This window comes from Vicugna pacos, unplaced genomic scaffold (assembly GCF_048564905.1).
Source record: "Vicugna pacos unplaced genomic scaffold, VicPac4 scaffold_19, whole genome shotgun sequence".
Classification (NCBI taxonomy): Eukaryota; Metazoa; Chordata; class Mammalia; order Artiodactyla; family Camelidae; genus Vicugna; species Vicugna pacos.
Window position 1 is genome coordinate 75,739,937 of NW_027328740.1, and position 8,041 is coordinate 75,747,977.

Below are 8,041 nucleotides of genomic sequence, written 5' to 3' on the forward strand. Positions count from 1 at the left end.
GAACCAAAAAAGTAGTTATTTCCCCAAGGTCACAAAGCTAATAACTGGTAAAGACAAGATTTGAACTCATCTGCCTGATTCTAAAAACTAAGGTGGAAATCCCATTCGACTGGGGAGGGTCCAGCAGCAGAGCCTATCACCCTATCTTTGTTCAGATCTAGCCTTAGACAGCCTGAGACAGCACCCCATTCCTATGGAACTCGAGGGCAAATGATAACAATAAGGATTTTATATCCAGTAGTTTGTTAGGTCTCATTTATATAAAGTGTCAGCAGGTCAGCAGAAAAACTCTGGAATATATGAGTGGGTCCAGAGCTTTCTGCTGATTAGTAACTCAGTCTCTCAGGACATAGTGAACTTCCCATGAGAGGCCTCATGGACATAAACTAAAGGCAGCTGAGCAATGAAAACTAACAAGAACCTGGAACTCAAGCAAGAAGGTTCCCTGCCATCCCCCACCCAGTTGCCTCTTCACCCGCGTGGACACGATGGCAGGAGACCCAGATTCTTGTCCAAGTTACATCATCATGGATTCTCATCCATAATAATGTATGACTCTATGCCGCCTTATGTCCATTAAAACTCAAATATGATAACACCAATATCTCAGCAGAATATCTATGTCTCCACTTCCTGTCTTCTAATAGGAGAATGTTTTTATGGACAAAAAGCAGAAATCCAATTTAAAAAACCATGCACGAAGCCAGGTGAAATTCTGCTTAAGAGACTGCTCTCACACTGAGTAAATGAAAACTCAGAAAAGTGGCCCTTCTCCCTCAGCAAATGGGAGGTAGCCTGATGTGTGTGTGTGTGTGTGTGCACGTGTGTGTGTGTAAATCAAATACAATGAATTCTGGGATGTGTACAGTTTTTTTAAGTCACTGTCATTTCATGGGAATGAGCCAACATTTAAATAATTTGAATCTAGTGTTCTGAGAGAGTCTCGGGCTCTTGGTGGAGGAGGTGAAAGGGGAGAGTGAAGGAGGAAAGAGGTACATGAAGCAAAGAAGTAAGAATACTGCCAGGGAAAGGCAAGACGTTAGTTTTGTTCTTCCTTGCACCACATACAAATTAGGGACTCACTTTCTGCTGATGACTTATCGAGCACTGAGTTGCAGGAGAAGAGGGGACAGCTCATTGCTCACTGAGCTTGTGACTGTACGTGGCATCTTATAGACACAAATCATTTACCCTGATCAAACACTCTAGCAGCAGGCTGTAATTCTTCTGTTTTGAGAGACAACAAAGCAGGAGTTCAAACAGGATGCATAACTTGACAAAAGTCAGAGGTCCAGTAAACTAAAGAGGATTAATTCAAACTCAGATCTGAATGCAGAGTCTTATCTTCCCACTCCCAGGGCTGGAAAATCCTTAACACAGGCTCCCCAGCTCCCCTGCATTGTTCCTGGCACCAAGCATTTGCCATGGCAATGGTCACCATTTCTCACAGACACAGCGCTCTGTGCAGCAAATGACCTTGATCAGACCTTGATCATCTACCTGCCACGCCCACCAGGCTTCACCATACAGGCAGGAAAGCTGGCTTTCAAGTGCATACAAAGCCATTCCTTGTCTAACCTGGGCTCTTCTGTGGTTTCTCCAGCCTAAAGGCAGCCATGAAACTGCTCACAGTTTGTACATGAGCCACACTACCTCTCTCCATCTGTCTCCCCACCTATACTACTTAGCTATGAACATTTTGAGAATCTTCGACACAAATTTTTAAAAACAAAAAAGAAAGGATTCTGGAACAACTACTTAATACTTACAATTTTAAATGACAAATTACAAAGTGAGTATTTACAAACCGAATCTTCCTTTCTAAATTTCAGTTTTAAGCGTTTAAAAATATAATAGCAAAAAATTTTCACTTACAAAATTGACAAAAACATAAACAATAATCTGGAATAAGTTAAAAAATAATGCCCATGTTCTAAATGGAGAAACTTCAGGGCTGTACTGAGGGGTAAAGTAAGACGTGAGAATGTAGAGACATCAACAAATTGCATGGAGGAAAGCAGTTTTGTAAAGATGTAAGTTCTCATCAGAATAATTCAAAACTTACTGAAAACTCCCATGACAACTCCAATCTGATTTTTTTTAACTTGAACAAAATATTTTGGAATTCTTCAGGAATAATAAAATCATAATACTAGACAAGAAAATTTGGGATGGAAGAAAAGAATGAAAAAAATTCAGACTGCCAATTATTAAATAAATTTTTACAATATGTAAGTTATGGTGCTGGAGTAAGAAAGGCAGATTGACAGAAGGGAACCATGAGCTCAAAAAGAGACTCTAGTGTACATAAGTATTTTGTAAAGGTGGGATTTCAAATCAAAGAGAAAAGTATGACTTCAGTAATTGTCCTGAGACAATCAGACAATCACCTAGAAAGAATAAATACTATTCCTCTCATAAGGACCACAAGATAATTTACAGACAGTGATGTAAATATAAAAAAGTACTAATAACAGCAAATACAACACTTTGCTCTTATTAACTCAACTTACCCTTACATTAACAAGTACTATTATCATCTCCATCTTAGAGATTAAAAAAAACCTACAGAGGAGATTTATTCCAGTATAAGAAATTATTTTTAAGAATAATTTCAAAGATAAAACACATAAGGAATACATTTATTATCATAAGAATATTTTGAGACACTACCAAAATTAAAATCCTCCTAAACAAAATGAAAGGCAAGAAATGACAAGAAAAAGCTCTGTGATACATGTTGTTGAAGACAAGAAGTTAATGTTCATAACATACAATGAGCTGTCACAAACCAACAAGAAGCTCCCCCACTTAAATGTGTGCAAAGGATAAAAGGAATCATTCATTTTAAAAAAGTCAAATGGCTAATGAGTGAAAAATGCTCAATACCTCACTGGTCATCAAATGCAAACTAAAACAATGAAAAAGCACTTTTGCTCATCATATTGGCAAATATTTTTAAAAGATATTCTATCTAGTGTCCATCTGTGGGAGAAGAAACCATGAGCGACATTTTCAGAGGACGACATGTCAATGGATATGTAAACTCTGAAAAACGTACGTACACACTGACTCAACACCACTTCTAGGAATCGTTTCCTTTAGGAAAAAACAAATTTAGTCCAAAAAGATGTACCCATCAGGGCATTTACACAGCACTGTTTACAATGGTGGGAAGAAAAACTGAAGTGAAATCATATCCAGCAATAGAGAATTGGTTACATAAGTAATTGTGCATCTTTTCATTCCCCTATGGAAGGAATTTCTAGAGTTACTTGAATGGAGTCTGTGATGAATGTAAATGTCACATCCAGGGACTAAATTTCCAGAAGCCTTAACTAAAGGAATACTCATAAAAGATCACAGGAATGTCTGTACAAGAAGGATGCCAGTCAAATATCCTTTCTGACAGTGGAAAATGGAGAAAACTTAACTGTCCACCATCAAGACAATGATGCGTTAAATCACGACGAGCTGCGAGCAATGAGGGAGCCGGCGTTTCGCCGTGGTCCAGGGCCTTGTCCACAGCATTCTCTCACCAAAGGTGTGCGTGGGAAAGAGACCACACCCGCAAATCAGGAGACCCCTCCACTCTATCTGAAAGGACCGTGTGAGTCTGGAGTGGGAGGACGTCTATGATATACACCTGAGTGATTAAAGCGAGCTGCAGAAAAACATATAGTATGGTCTCATTTTTAAATAAAGCATATATACACACACGTATACATGGAATTCTCATATGTGTGTATATATGTATGTCATAGGCATAAAGGTCATGAAACATATATATCAAATTTTCAACACTTTTTACTCTTCGGAAATAAGGGGAAGGGAGGTAGGGCCTTCCTCTACCACCACAGTTCTCTTTTCAGTATTTCAATTAAGTATACTTGGAATTTAAAAGTTTATTTAAGTCCGAAGTAAAATGGACAATGCCTCCACAAGACAGAATGCTATACTGGTCATCAAAAATCATGCCAGAGGAGATAGAATATTGTAGAAAAACATATAAAAAGCCGAATGGAAAATGGAGGTGTCCACACAGTAAACAGTCACAGAGTGCTCTCTGGTTTTTTATGACAGAGGTGATCCACACTGATGAAAATATACGTTAACGTGTTAATTATTATCTTTGAATAGCGGGACAAGGATAGCCTTTTTTGCCCCCTTTTTCAGAGTTATTATTTTAAATGCACATTCTTTTTCATCTGAAAAAAAGCATTTTTAGGTGTGTAGTACTATGCATTGGAGAATAATACAAGACTACTTAGAGAAACAAGTAACTAGGAGACAAAGCAGCAGCATCACACAATGTAGGACGGCCGATCCTGATTAACACCACGAAGTTACATAAGGACCCACAAAGTGAGAGCACCTGCTGTAACAGGGCGTGGCCCCCTTCTATTTGTCAGCAGTGTCTTCAGGGCTGAGGCAGTTCTGAGCACGGCCAGTGTCAGTGCTTGTGTCTTGATTGATGCTACTGGGGGTGAGGGCACCTGCAAGCCGAGAGGAAGAACAGAAATCATCCTCTGCCTTTTCTGTCTTGTTTCTTTGTTACTTTAAAAGAGAGCCATATATAAGATAAACCGTGTATCTCCCCAAATGAAATTTCAGTAATGAAACCGTTTTTAAAGACTTCACAGCTTATATTCTGCCTATAACTGTCTTTTCAACAAAGATCATATTTATTAAATGTTAATTAACTCAGTTAATTAACTCCCTGTTGAAACATTCTAGTAAAGAACATGAAATGCAGTATGTAAAAGAACCACACCTGCAGTGACTAGCTCAGCTGTCTTGACGGCAGTGCAGTCAGCACCCACCATCCCGTGGCCCTGAGCTCCTGATGCTGGTAAGAGATTACGCTGCCGCCTCAGATGGAGAGAAACGGTGAAAGCATTTCTTGAACCCTACAGCACTGACAAAACATAACTGACAAATCCCAGGCCCCTTTGAGGCTCTCATTTTCTGTTTCTGGCCAACCCCCATCAATGAGCAGAACCACCCAATTCCCGAGCCATGGGACTCACGTGGGAAGCAGTTTTGGAGAAATTTCCAGGTATAGAATGTAACCAACTATACATAGAACTCTGAAAAAAGAAAAGATGCCATACTCTGATTTTGGAAGACACTCAAAATATTCTCCTAAGCCTTAATAGCTGGAAAGGCTGGGCTTCTCCTAAGTCACTTATTTATTTCACAGCCAGTAAGCATCTCCCTCAAATCCTGCTTCCCTGTGTCTGCTGGGAGCTTGAAGCACACTGCTGCTGTCGATCTTATAAGTCACATGGCAGAGGCATGTGTCTCACGCCTGCAACCCTCACACAGGCTCGCCTCCTAGCCTCACTGTCTGAACTGGGCCCCATTTTCTCACCTGTTTATTTGGTATCTGTTCTTCTGTAAGCTACCTGAAATGCGTTTTGGAACATGTCAGAAGAAGCAGTGGGTTGAGAAATGGACAGATTGAGAGGTGAGAGATGGGCAGACAGAGAGAGAGACTCCAAGAAAAGGGGAACAAATAAAATTTCCTATGCAAAACCCTCTTCTAATCAGGGAAGGAAACCACCACGGAAAAGTGTGAAGAGGCAGGTAGCTCAGGACTGTTTCCTGGATTCCATGAAAAGTAACACCAAGAGATGAGAGGGTAGAACTTTAAATAGTAAAAGAAAAAAAGCACGCATGCTTGAAAAATATATCTACAATATGTACTTTCTAAAGAATAGACTGAAATCAGCAGGACCCAATAACACTATACTTGGGTATTTACAGAAGTGAGAATCCCATCTCCAAACCACAAGGCATCCCTTCAGAGCACTGACAGTCTACATGGGGCGGTCATAAAGCCACCACCGCAAAAGCTATGCTACCCGGCACTTACGAGGAATGAGCAGCTGTGCTCAGGCTGCCCACGCGCGTCATTTACACCCCACAGCACCTCTACGGGGGGGGACGCCTAGCGAGACCCGTCTCTGCAGGACAGAAAACCAGTTCTGGAGAGGCTAAGCCGACTTACCAGTTCTCCATCTCACAGGACTGGTCTCTCCAGAGCAGGACACGAACTCAGACCCACGATTGTAACCATGGTACTACAGTGCTTTGTGTGCTGTTTGTGTGTATAATACATTTGTTTCTATCATGAAAGGTTATTTAATAAATGATCGGTTGTCTTGTCTATCTCATTAGCTCATAATCAATCTTTATACTGTTGAATTGTACTCTTTTCCCCTGAAGAAAGGAACGGAAACAGCGGGGGTCAGAAAGAGGTGGGGCTCCATTCTTTATCTGGGATCTCATCTCATCGAAGTCCCCAAACAGGGAAAAGGAGCAAATGTTCTCTTTATCTTTTAAAGAGAGGGCTCCAGTGATGGTGACTTATTCAATTACAAAATCAAGGCTGGGGAAAGGGCACATGCAGCAACTAGAGCAGTATCAGCTGTAGGAAGGTCAAAAGTGCTCATGGGAGGGCTCAGGGGGCAGCCTCATTTAATTTCAATCAATAAAACAATAACAAACTCTAAAAATACTGGCCTACAATGGATTAGCTCTTTCTTGACATCTAGCAAGTTTCCACAGCCCACATGTAACATTATCGGGAACCAGTGAAAGGAAGAGTCCACAGACAAGGAAAATCAATGCCACAGGCAGGCTGAAACCCAGGCTGGAGTTTAGGAAGAGAAAGGGCATAGTTAAGAACTGGGGAAAGGCTGGGGAAAAAAATCATCACAAGGACTCTCAAGCATCATCCAACAATCATATAATCATTCATTCAAGAGAGAGTTACTGAGGTCGTATTCTGTGCAAGATTGTACAGCGGGTGAAGCAAGAGCGCAGCGTCCATGGTGGCAGCAAGTTGCGGGGCTCAAATACACTTCTGATCCCAGTACCTTGCACACTTGTCCTCAATATAAAGGCAAAGATAATTAAAGTAAAATAATACTCTGTAAACTCAAAGCATTGTTGAAAAAAAAAGTTAAAGAAGACCTAAATACCAGGACAGACACTCCACACACATTCCCCTATCAAAAGAAAGTGCTCTTGGAATGGCAGTGCTCCCCAGAGCGATCCGTATATTCAACGTGGTCTCGATCACAATCCCAGCGGGCTCCTCTGCAGAAACTGACTATCTGCTGCTACAATTCATATGGGAATTCGAGGATCTCAGTAACCTATACGTACTTGAAAAAGAAAAATTTGAGAGGGGACTTATAATTCTCAATTTCAAACCTTACAACTGTATCTCCAGGTGAGATTAGAGGCCATTGTGAAGTTATTACTGTGTTAATCCTTATTTACTAAATTCTCTACAATGAATATTACTGTTACAATAAGAAAAATAAAAAGTAAGTTATCCTTTAAAACATGCACACCAATTCATTCATTGGGAAAAATTATTCTATCAATTAAGAGATAAATATCTATTGAAAAAGGACAACTTAAAAACAAGAGTGCATTTGCATTTTTCATAAATTGAAAACTGAAAAGCACAAAGACGTCAAGTTTCTAGGGAGACCAATGCAACATATTAATAGTTATTTTCAGAAATTCTAATTTAACAATGAAAACTCTGGAAAGGGAAAATCGTGACTGAGAGCCAACTGCAAACACATGGAGAGCAAAGGCCTAGAAATCACAGTTCCTTTAACTCTGCTCCTAACACAATAGGAGAGGAAATTCATCACTGAGGGGACAGTGGAATCCCATGCATAAGACAGGATACACAGTACAAACTGCACTAGAATTGGGGGTGATTTTTTTAGAAGAATTCTAAAGTTACAAAATTGCTGAAAAACTATTAAAACACTGACAGAAAGATTAAAACACACAGTCATATATATTATATAGAAACATATGTAGTCTGCTCCCATGTTGCATTTAAATACAAATATATTTGTTCATTTATGGGCACTTATGACTTTATCCCTGGTAGAATATTTCAACTAAAACAAATAATCAATATAACACTCCTTTGTCAAATCTACTTGATAAGTTACTCTGCTATGTAAACATAATGTGTCTAAGATAGATCTAAAATTAGTGAAAA